Source organism: Carassius auratus, chromosome 4 (genome assembly GCF_003368295.1).
Source record: "Carassius auratus strain Wakin chromosome 4, ASM336829v1, whole genome shotgun sequence".
Taxonomy (NCBI): domain Eukaryota; kingdom Metazoa; phylum Chordata; class Actinopteri; order Cypriniformes; family Cyprinidae; genus Carassius; species Carassius auratus.
The window spans coordinates 24,085,172-24,098,416 of record NC_039246.1 but is presented as its reverse complement, the minus strand read 5'-3'; the positions used below and the strand labels follow the sequence as shown (position 1 = coordinate 24,098,416).

Sequence of the window (13,245 nt, the reverse complement as noted above, 5' to 3'; positions counted from 1 at the left end):
GATGTTACAAGTACAATATTGATGGGAGGAAAACTGTACTCAGACAAGGTAATCAGGATTGAGCCTAATTAACAACCTAGCTCATGTTTTCTCATGTATGAAGATTATTTACAGCGCCAGTGAACTAGCTGTGATTTGGCAGGAGAGACTGTGTGTCAGCCTTGGGCATTAACTAACAGGACGGGACAGGGAGGAGGAGAAATCTACTAAAGCCCTTTATAACAGAGAGAGTCTGAGGTCGCAGGCATACACGTGAGAGAGAGAGACAACATGATGTGATAGCAGGAACAGCAGGAGAACAGCAGAAAAACAAGAGAGGGAGGGAGAAAGACAGGCAGTGTTGCAAGAGACAGGGAACTGATTTAAAATAACAAGCTGAGGCAAATGACCCACATTTAACTATGATGAATACTGCAAACCAAGAGAAAACGAGAGGAAAAGAGGAAGTAGTGAAGCTAAATGACAACAATGACCTGGTTACACTTGGTATTCAGTCTTGGTTCATTCTGATCTGTAGCAATGCTTAATCTTTGATGGATATAATGAAGTCCCGTACAGTTTTCCAAACTGAAAATCCCATTTCTTTCAGAAATACATCAAATTACAGAAGGTTGCAAATGACATTAATGTGTTCTTAATATGTCCAATCAAGTGAAGTGGTAGTCAAAAACACATCTACATTAGATTTGTAGATATTATATAAAGGTAAATATTAGTCTGTTCTGATGCAGCCTGGAGAGTTAAAAGATAAATTAAAATAAGGGCTTTTAAGTGGTTAGAAGCAGCTTCAAAACAAAATAACTACTCAATCCAAAAAAGTGCATCTATTTATTTGCACAGAACTGCAGCAACATCAAAATTGTGGATATTAAATGTATTCATTTCATTAACACATCTGACTGATAAATGTGAAAATAATATTAACCATTCTATACTATTAAAATTCTAAAAGCTTTATACATTAAAATTCAAATGTTAAAAATTATCAAATTTGATAATATATTTATTCTAAATGATTGAAAATTAAATACTATGATTTATACACTCATTTAACATTATATAATGTAATAATTTCAAAAAGAATGAATGAATAATATAAATAATAATAAAAACAATACTAAATTAATCAAATTAATTTTTTTTTTACAAATTACATCTCTAAATCACCTATTTATTCATTTAATCAAGTGTTACAATAACAAAATAATCTATCAAATTTTAATTCCACTCTTCAAATAATTCAATAAAATACCCATTTTAAAAACTGCAAGTGAATCTAAATCACAATATTAAAATGGACAGCATGAAATGTGGATATTAATTTTGGGATTTTGGAATTAGTTCAATATTTGGGAGGAATGCTTGGTTGTTTTTGTGTTTTATCCATTAAGCAGTAATGCACTGACGCAGTAAGCAACCTACAGTATTTAGTCAATATCAGATCCCTCCCCTCAAAGTCTATATACAAGCAGACACAGGGTATACATTTGGAAAACATGTTAAAACCAGGTTTAAACCGTAATCTTTGTTGCCTGACTGTTTGAGATCAGATCATTCAAGGTGGATCTTAATACCAGGTTTAATCAGGGACAAAATAACTGAGGATGGGAAATATAAATGGAGAAATTTAGGGAAGCTTAGTGGTGAGGAGGTTAATGATGATGTTTACCTGCTGCCACGGCCTCTGGGTCCCTGCCCTGACGATCGGCCTCTAGCCATTGGTACAAAGCTGAGATGGCAAACACACAAACAGACAAACAAAAAGCAAAAATGTCAAACCAAACACAGAAATGGAGAAGCAAACAAAATGGATGCTTGACTGAATCCAAAGTGCAATGGCTTTGCAGACACAGACAGCGTGTGTGTTATTTTGCACGCTGAGCGGTGGGTGATGGAGGTGAAGTGAGACATGTTTCACAGCCTCTGCTTTGGCGAGCAGCTTGACTGTAGGCCGTAATCTCGGTTGGGATGGAGACATCATGTTGTGCATGACCAGCAAGCGCTCGCAGAATATCTTAATGCTGGGTGTTAAAGGAGCACGACGAGGTGGTTAAGAAATATCTACATGTGCAACCCACACACACATTCAAATACAGACTTCTATGTCCGGCTGGAAAGACATCTTCAGTTTGGACTCTAATAGTCTGGATCATCAAAATTGGATTAGTTCTACCCATTTTTACAAAACAACAAAAGAACATTATGGTTCAGAATGAGCCTCACTTTTAAAATACACAATGTTATTACCCCCCCCCCCCAAAAAAAATGAAAACAAAAAATAAAACCAAACCATGAAAAAAAAAAATATATATATATAAACAGTAGGGCTGTGCAAAAAATCGAATGCGATTTTCATGCACATCTCATCAGTAAATAATACGCTCCTTTAATTAAAAGTATTATCTCCAGCACGTGTGTTCAGATCAGGGTTGCCAAGTTTTCACAACAAATCCTGCCCCGGTGCTTCTCAAAACTAGTCCAAAACTAATCGCGATACCAGGAGGTTCCCAGATAAAAAAAAAAAAATGCTTACCGGGGTTAAAATATATGTTTGTTTTTTTTTTGCCGTGGTTGTCTTGGTAAAATTCGCATTTTAGGGGCTAAATATCACGTTATTGGTATTGGAGTTGCTTCGAACCGCAGACTTTTTAAACAACCGCAGACTTGGCAACACTGGTTCAGGTGGAGCTGCAGTTACTATACAGAGCCGTAGTCTACCGACAACTAACACAAAATCGCTTTCAAAATCGACAAAGAATCGCCTCCGATTTTAAAATCGATTTTGTGTAGATTGTCAGTGAATTACTGCTCTGTGTAGTAAATGCCAACCATTGTTGCCAAGTCTGTGGTAAGTTTTTCATGTCCGCGGGTCGAAGCCACAATACCAATAACGTGACATTTAGCCCCTAAAATATGAAGTTTACCAAGGGAACCATGCCATAAAACTTAAATTTTAACCCCGGAAAGCAATTTTTTATCGGGGAACCTGCTGGAAACGCGATTGGGCTACTTTTGGACTAGTATTGAGAAGCAACTGGGCAGGATTTGTTGTGAAAACCTGGCAACCCTGATCTAAACACACGTGCTGGAGATAATACTTTTAATTAAAGGAGCGTCTTTACTGATGAGACGTGCATGAAAATGCACAGCCCTAAAAAACAGAAATGTTTTCACTTGGCAGAAATAAAAATACTAACAAACTTAAAATGAGAAAAAGTGCATACGACAAACTAAAGATTTGCTTAAAATAACAACGGTCACAAAATGATTTTAGATTCATTTGTAATAAGATAAAAATAAAATCAATTATATAATGGGAACTGAGAATACATTAAAGATGACAGACTACTGTAATTTATATGGCTAAAAACATATTATTGTGTATAATACAGTAATGAGAATCTTCACTGAGAATACAGTTAATGAACAAACAATAAAATATCAAATATCAAATATACTTCAAATGTTGTACACAATATTAAAACGGTAATATAAAAAATAAAGGAGTTCTTTAAAATTGATTTGAGTTCTTTATTCATTTTTACATTCCAGAGAGCCAGATGTGTTGTTCTTGAGATTCCCCCACAGAGGAAGCTTCTGCGGTGTCTGCAGTGTTATGAACGGAATTCACAGGATGACTCAGCCGGTGTGTCACAAACAAACGTCACTGCTGACTGAATGTGAATCAAGCACTCTCTGAACTCACCTAAGATCCCAACTACCTCTGCGAATCTTGGAGTACCAATACACTAATCAGTAAGTTTCATACTGGTGTATAAATATACATATTATAACTCAAAATCCTCCGGTAGCACTCCAGCATTTACCCAAGTGCCCATAAAAGCAGAACTTTTTCTACATTAACAGCTGGCAGCAGTGGAAGAGAGTATTGGATTTGTGATATTGAGCTTCAAAGAGCAGAATCACTGGCCTCGCTCTGAGCACCATTCATTTTAAAAGTGCTGATGGAAGACAGAGAAAGAGGAAGGGACGGCACACAATGTCTCCCGCAGAGCCTTTGTCCATCCTCAACAGCGTTACGTAACTGAGCTCTAGCTATGTGAGTGTGTGTGTGTTTTAGATGCTGAGCGAGCACATTGTGAAGACGAAACATTGGGGTCATTTTTCTCCTCGCAGTGTTTGGCAGTGAGTAAAGCTCCAGTGTCAGACTCATAACACATCTACTAAAGCTGTAATCCACAACAAGTCCCGGCCCGTCAAAACCTCACTGCTTTATCTTACTGCACCAGAAGCAAGAAATCAATTCACTTGTGGTTCAGCACTGAAATTTCAAGTAGCTTTAATTTGCTTGATAAGAATTACTTTGAAAGCAAGTGAAGGGATGGAACAAGTAGCAAAAGTCTTTCATCTTCAAAAATATTTAATGAGACAGTTTCAGTTCCTTATTAAAAAAAAGAGCCTTGTAATGTAAGTTACATGCTTAACCTCAATCAGTCAAATATGAACACAAACAAAACAAAAAAAAAAGCATGACACAAGGCTGTGTAGATAATGTGTTGACTCCTATCAGCCGATTGCAGACATTCAGATCAAAGTTCACAGAGAATGTAATAATCAGTGTTTACATCCACTTTTAAAAGTTCAATTTCAAAGTCTGACTAAAATCCTATCAGCGTTTTTTTTGTGTGTGTGAAATCTAACTAACAGACCTAATAATGCGGACGATTTATCTTAGAATAAGATTTAGAAACTGCTATTATGTACTTACATTCTTGTATACTAAACTTTTAATGCAGAGTGTAATGGGATGACGAAACTAATATTCAGAAGTTTGAACTGTATAATTACCATGAAATACTAAAAGATAAACAAATGAACAATCGTGTTAAACAGTATAGATACAAATCTGATCTGAAGAAGCATATGAATCACACTGAAATCAAACGGTCACGTGGTGTTTGACAAATCTTATCTGAGGACACAGGTCACCGATGAGCTGGATCTTAGTCAAGGAACAAAGTCAACATGACCAGTTCATGGTCTTTCAGTCTCACACACACACAAGACCAAGCAGATTCAATTGCGTAACCTTTTCGACCTGTTCGAGATCTTAGATATGAATATCAGCATATGAAATGTTTGCAATGATACCTTTGTGGTTGAAAAACTCAAAGCAACCAGAGACATTACATATCCAGACCTGCATCCATCTACTTTCCGAAAGACTTCTATCTTTAAAAACAAGCTTTTACTTTGAAAGCTGTATGCAATCCAGTCCACATACACAAAAACATAAGTTTATATGATGAAGGCTTCTGAATGGCCTTACCTCAGATTAGGATGAGGGCCATGCAGAGTGGTAAAGATGTTATGTAAGTGGATTTCACACCCATGACATAACTCAGAAATTTATGACAAATATTGCACATTCGGCACTATGCCACCAGCTTCTGTGCAGAGAGCTTTAAACCGTTCTCATCTAGAGCAAATTATACTTATGGCAGATATTCACCCAAAGTAGACAAACTGCCCCCCAGATGCCTTTAAAAGTGCTTGAGTGACATAATCATCCCATTCATCGCTGAACGTATACCACGAAATGAAGACATCTTGTTATGAGAACAAGCATCTTAATGATGCACCATACAATCTTTGGACCCACTTTCTTTAACAAATACTAAAATTTAAATTAATAATTTGATACTCTGTACTTACTGTGTATGTTTTTAGAGGCAATTAATATAAAGTGGAACTAAAACTCTTTTTTTGTGCACTAAAGATTTGTGCACTAAAATCTGGTTCGGAAAACTGGCCTGTACAAACCTGGACTTGAAACCCTATTGAACACATCTGGGGTGAACTGACAGCAGGCCATTACCCAACATTAGTGCCTCACTGATGCTCTTGTGTTGCTGAACATTTAATTTAATGTCAGCAAAAATGTCACGGCATTAATTGTTCCTTTTGCTGCCATAACAGCTTCCAATCTTCTAGAAAGGCTTTCTGCTAGATGTTGGAACATGGATGCAGGGATTTGCTTCCATTTAGACTCAACATCAAGGGACGTGACATTCAGCCATGTATGGTGAACCATACTCAGAATTTGTGCTCTGCATTTAACCCATCCGAAGTGCACACACACAGAGCAGTGAACACACACACACTGTGAACACACACCCGGAGAAGTGGGCAGCCATCTATGCCGCGGCGCCCGGGGAGTAGTTGGGGGTTCGATGCCATGCTCAAGGGCACCTAAGTCATGGTATTGAAGGTGGAGAGAGCATTGTACATGCATCCCCCCCCCCCCCACCTACAATTCTCGACTCAAACTCACAACCTTTCAATTGGGAGTCCGACTCACTAACCATTAGGCCACTAATCATCAGTAATGTAAGGCACATATGTTGTGTGATTTGATGGAAGGATTATTTTGGTTTTATTCTATGCCGCACTTAGTAAATAATTTTTTTATGGGCATTTCTTTGTGTACAGGGTCATTGTTGAACAAAACATACCCTCTTTAAAATGTTGAGAGTTGAGAGTCGGAAACACAAAACAAAATGCAATAAATAAATGAAAAAAAAAGAATGAAAAACAAAAATCTAAACAAAAACAAATAACAAACAAATAAAAAAACAAAACAAAAACTAAAACTTACAAAACAAGACCAAATAACAAACAAAATGAAAAACTTAGGTAAAAAGTCAATGCATCTAAACAATATTGTAAATTTCACAAATAACAAACAAATTGAAAAAAAAAAACTAAATAAAAAAAAGTACATTTGACAAATAAACCAAAAAAAAAAACCCTAACAAAACAAGACCAAATAACTTACAAAATGAAAAATGAAACAAAAAACTAAAATAAATAAAAACAAAGTAAAAAGAAATGTCAATGCATCTAAAAATATTGTTAATTTCACCCCTAAAAATAATAGAAACATGTTTTATATATTTAAGTTTTTTCATATTCACAGTACAATTAAACTACAAGTTGTGAAAATGTGAATCGCATGTTTGTGGCACAGCATTGAACTTTACCTGAAATTCAGAGGAAGGCAGATTACAGTTGTACTGAGTCTCTGAGCAGATTATGCTAACAGGTTTACAAGACCCCCTCCCACATCTCTGATCTTCAGAAGCGGCCTAAAATGTACTGGGGAGAGTAAAAGCACGACTCTAGTTTCAAAATAATGCAGGGTTAACGGTTGTAGACTAACATAAAAAAAAAAAAAAACATGGAGTCCAATTCTCGACAATTCTCAAACTCATAATTTGCTGCTTATTAATAGTTGGTAAACTAGATGTTAAGTTTAGGTATTGGGTAAGACTAGGGATGTATATTGTCATGCAGATTCAGAATATGTGCTTTTAAGTGCTAAATATTTAAGGACAGCCAATATGTTAATAACAGGCATGCTAATAAGCAACTAGTTAAAAGTAAGAATTGGTCCCTATACTAAAGTGTTACCAAACACAGTTTAAATACCCTAGGGTGGAACGGAAGAGGAAAGGTTCAGCAACGCAACATTAGCATTTGACCTGTTTTCCCCCAATTCAGGATTATTCTGAAAAAAGAAAAAAAGTCAATGGGGAGCCAAGGAGGTGTTGCGACATTAGCATAGCCATTGTCCCAATGTCCACGCTGGTGCTCACAGACAGATGGTCTAGTAACCAGCTCTCTTTATAGCTGTCCACTACTGCCTTGTGTCTCTGCAGAGCTAGCCAGCGTCATTAAGAAACAATGAACGGAGACGCGTCATGTGGCCACAATGTAGCAATGCACCACTTTGGACGCCTAGGTTTTGTAAGTCTCATATAGGCTGAAATATTAGAAGCATTTTATGAGACCTCGATCCTCACCAGCTTCAGCAGGTACGTTTGAAGCCTTGTATCGTTACAAAAATGAAAAGGACCCAGTGTGTCACCAAAGCTGACATTAATGTGGAGAACAAACAAATATAAATATATCAGAAACCGAGGTTATTGAGCAATATTAAAGCTTTTATATTGCAGTAGTGATGGATATTGGATATAAATTCAACTCAATTAAAAACAAAACAGTAAATCTTTAGGAAATGAATGAAATTTAATACATAAATTACAATGTTATGATAGTGATTTTAGGTAATTTAGTTACACAAACTATCAGACTTCAATATCAGTGCATCATTTAATATTTTATTTCAAATTTACACAAAAACTTGGGAAACCATTTGAAATGCATGTTAAACTGCAGAACATTAAAAGCAACTAGGGATTTCAGAAGTGCAAGTATAGTTTGGTATTGTGTTCCTCTCTGAATCCATGTATTTAGTTTTTGTATGACTCACGTCATTGCCACTAATGGCAGACACACTGCTGGCTGGGTAAAATGTACCTCAGCATCTAGTTAGCCAAAGTACTTGTTACAAGGGACTTGTTTAGGGACCAAAACAAAAGTTTGACAGTAACAAAATGGAGACAGTAGTTTCAAAAAGCACCACTCCATATCAAGGGGACCAGATACCGACGATTCACTGTTATTGACCATTCATGGTGTCAAATCCTCAGTAAATAAGAGGTAATTCTAGAGACAAATGCCCTCTTTAGGTAGAGGTGTGAACAATGGAGACAGGCTAGTACAAAGATTGAAATATTTTCCTCTGCCAAAGCAGAAAAACACATTTTACTGATGGCACATCAAGTGAGACACAAGATGAGATAAAGGCTTGTAGGTGCGGAACATTTTGTAGGGAACTGAAATCATGATAAAAGTGCAGATCACTAGAGCGTAAAGATGTATGCATGTGCACAACTGCGATTAAAATGTTGTGTTTCATGTTTTCATTTAATTTGCGTATTATTGTTCACAATCACAATACGATAAACACAGAGGGAAAGCAATTTATTTGACATGTAGCAATCCTCTTTTCCGGGGGGTTTAAACGCAAGAGGTCTATTTATAGTCTTTATTTTTATTCCACTCAGAAGACATACATGACACCCTTAAGCCTAGAATATGTGGCTAGAAGTGTTTGAAAAGCCCTCCAAAAAAATCCAGAGTTAAACAAGAACTGGCTGATGAGAATGGGACTGAAAAATAAACAGAAATGAAAGATAAACAGAGAAAAAGACATGAAAGATGGCCAGTCGTGCAGCTTGTTCACCCCGAATCACTTGTGGAAGTAATTTTGAGGAAGTTTACAATAAGACAGTTGCATTTTGAGATATGAAGTTAAATTGTGAAATAAACAATAAGAAATAAAGCCACACTATAATATGCAAAGATGCACTGTGAACCAAAGTCACTTTGATATACAAAGTTGCAATTACAATAAAATAAAATCACCATGCACAATTAGGCGAACCAAAGTTGCACTGCGAGATATAATGTCGCAATTACTAGAAATAAAGCTGCCATGTGCGACATAAAGCCACATTGTGAGATACAATCAAAACTACAAGAAAAAGTAATTGTCAAAATTGCAGTTACAATAGGTAAAGTTGCATTGTGAGATATAAAATTACAATTACAAATTATAAAGTTACAATTATGAGAAAGTCGCCAAGCACAATTAGGAGATACAAAGTTGCACTGCAACAATTACAAGAAATAAAGTCACCTTGCGAGACGCTCACATTGTGAGACAAAGACACAACTACAAGAAAAATAGTCACCTTGTGAGAGTCACATTATGAGACAAAGATACAACTACAAGAAAAAAAACTCACATTGTGAGACAAAGACACAACTACAAGGAAAATAGTCACCTTGTGAGAGTCACATTATGAGACAAAGACACCACTACAAGAAAAAAAACTCACATTGTGAGACAAAGACACAACTACAAGAAAAATAGTCACCTTGTGAGAGTCACATTATGAGACAAAGACACCACTACAAGAAAAAAAACTCACATTGTGAGACAAAGACACAACTACAAGGAAAATAGTCACCTTGTGAGAGTCACATTATGAGACAAAGACACCACTACAAGAAAAAAAACTCACATTGTGAGACAAAGACACAACTACAAGAAAAATAGTCACCTTGTGAGAGTCACATTATGAGACAAAGATACAACTACAAGAAAAATAGTCACCTTGTGAGAGTCACATTATGAGACAAAGATACAACTACAAGAAAAATAGTCACCTTGTGAGAGTCACATTATGAGACAAAGATACAACTACAAGAAAAATAGTCACCTTGTGAGAGTCACATTATGAGACAAAGACACAACTACAAGAAGAAAAAAAAAACTAACCTTGTGAGACAAAGATACAACTACAAGACAAAAAAGTCACCTTGTGAGACAGTCAAATTGTGAGACAAACACCACTACAAAAAAACAAAGTCGTCTTGCTTGACAAAGTCACATTGTGAAACAAAGTCACAAGTACATAAAACAAAGCCACACAACCACAACATTTAACAAGCCTCTGCCATCAAGGAAAGGAAGCATGGCAACTCAAAATGAAACCAATCGAGGAGCCACAGTGCATTTGTGTAATGAAAGATCACTTCAATTAACCCTGACACAGTCAACAAAGCCTCTTAAATAAAAACAAGAAACAGAAACAGAATGCACAAAAACAGTCAAGTGAAAGGGCAACCAGCAGTGATGATTATGCGGAAAAGCCCAGGGAAGGGGGAGATAGGTCGTATGAGTGCAGGGCTCCTCTGGGATTGGTCGGCAGCACATTTAGTCATGCAGAAACATGCTGAGGTATCCAGCAGGAAATGTGCATTTTGAACAATGGTAGCGAGGAAAGAGGGCCAAAAATATATCAGGAAAACAATCTCTCGCTCTTTCCATCTTCAAGTGGTTTGAATTACAAATGAGCGTTCTCATCTTCTCACAGGAGGTGCGACCAAAGCCAACCTTCAGAAACTAGGCCACCAGAGAATACAGGTGCTATGGGGTGGGGCGAGGGGGCTTTTCAAAACACTCGATATTGATCAAACAAAAACAGTAGGATAATCTTCAACAAAGGTTATGTTGTACATGGATCTCACATGAAGCATCTAACAATGCTACTCTCAGTGTGAGTTCACATGGCATATCTGAGCAATCCGGGGAGCTGATAAAATCCAAGCCCTGGGGACACTGGACACACACAGTGGTAAATTAATCAAGCTCAAACTGTTTAATCGTGATGAACTTTATCTGGGGAGCCAGACCAATCTCAGATCGGCTGAAAGAAAAGGCTGTTTTCCCTGTACAAACATTAACCAGATTTTTCTTGTTGTAATTATTGTAATTAATAATTGTGTTGTTGCGATGACGTTAAGATGCTCTTGACAAGGCTGTGGTGGCTAGGTGGTTGCTTAATGCTCGATTCAGTGCTAAAACGATCAAATAATTAAGGGACTGTATGATTGTATCAAGTAGTACTGTATCTGCCACAATTTCAATATAATTAAAAACAGAAACCTATCAACACATAGTTTTTACAAACTTGTATAAACCTAAAAAGGATTTCATATTTCGCAGCTGTGGATAAGAATTGAACTTGCATTTCCCAGGATATGCCTTTAACTAGTCGTATTTTATTGATTTTTACAAGTAGAACTAAACTTCTCTCTAAAACTCTCCGTTGAAAGCAAAAATAGAAGCTCTAAGCAGGCTCATCATTATGATGTGATCCCACACGGCCCGCTCTGCACTCTCTTGGTTTAAAGCAACACATCTAATCCACGGGAGCATCACGCACACGCAGCTTAGCTCTTCACACAGTTCCCCAGCAGTCTGCTTAACTGTGCTAGGCCTTTAAAAGGTAGAGCAATCAGCACATCTGTTAAAACAAGGCCAGACAAAGATTGGAGAAAAACAGGGTAAGGGCACACAGACTGGCTACTGGGATTACAAGTTACAGTTGCTTTTGGAAGTCGTGTTTTCTCTGACAGTTTCACTTGCACTCTTGATCAAAGCTTGTTGTGCTTTCAAATCAGGTTACAAGAAACGTGCATAACCCATATAAGACAACTAGTACAAACACAAGGCTCTGTGCCAAAAACTCACCACACCAGATACATAATATATAAGTCAAGCAGATCAAGCCATTTGAGAATCATCTGTTGATACCAATCACAGTATGAGTGACTGAAATCAAAATGATCAGCACTGATTGATTGCTCAATGCAAGTAACTTTGAACCACAGTACTTTGTGATATCTTTTAAAACCTTTAAAGTTGAATAACCTTTAAGATGCATGCTTGTGATAAGACCAATATGATAACATCAATCAAACCAACCAGCATCTCTCAAAAACACAAGTTTAAATAGTCTAAGTAAATAAGTAATCAATTATAATAATTTATAATAATCTTCTTTCTTCCCATTTTTTGACATCTTGAGTCCTCAGATCTGTCTGATTTAGCTTTCTCCCCTCTGTGACCACTATGTTCCCCCAGGATGCCAACAATACAATTCAGCCCATTAAAACAGGTATCATCAGATTCCAGACCACTATGAGACAACCAAACATATTCAGGCAATCAATATGAGGATAATGATGATTGTTTTTAATGATGCTTTGAGGCATCTTTAAACATTAAATTCATTCAATCCCTCGTCTTACAGATACAGCAGGTTTCAGAGAACAGTGGGTGATTGGGAACATAATTGATTTCATGTTCTTTACTTAATTTACTTAATTATTTATCTACGATCAATCAATATCATCTATCTATCCATCCATCTCTACATCTACATCTATATCTAATAAAATATTTTGATACTATATGTGCTTTGGGTTTAATTAAGGTTACACAGTCTGTTTACATTTTATTTTTTTCATGATTGTAAGTAATTGTGCTCATAGAACCATCATGTCAGCACTGTCACACAAATTATAAAGGTAATATTTGAGATTTTAGATACTTTTCCTCATCACAAAGAAACAATTTCCTAGTATAGAGTAATCATCAATATCAGAAAAACAAAATGGCTACTGCATTTAATAAATGTGTTATATGCAAAAATATGTTTATTTTCTCAACTGCAATATGACCTGACTGAAAATGGTGAAAATGAATATGAAACTATCTTGTAGTCTTAATACATAGGATTTAATGTTATAATTCAGTTTTATGAGGAACGTTTGCCACGTTATTTTTTTTTTTTTGTAAATTTTGGTGAATTGAGCAGTATGCAGTATGAAAAATACATTTTGTAAGAAAACAGAAGATTGAACACAAACATAGGTGAAAACATGAACACTTTAAACATTAATCAAATACAATTCACTGATATCTGTGTTTTGTAGCAAATATTGTGCAATGTCTCAAAAATC

The 13,245-nt window shown here is 36.3% G+C and overlaps 1 pseudogene; it reads right to left on the bottom strand.

Moving 5' to 3' along the window:
• The window catches only part of LOC113056883 (DENN domain-containing protein 5B-like), a 30,441-nt pseudogene that overhangs the window by 16,636 nt on the left and 560 nt on the right, over nucleotides 1-13,245 (bottom strand).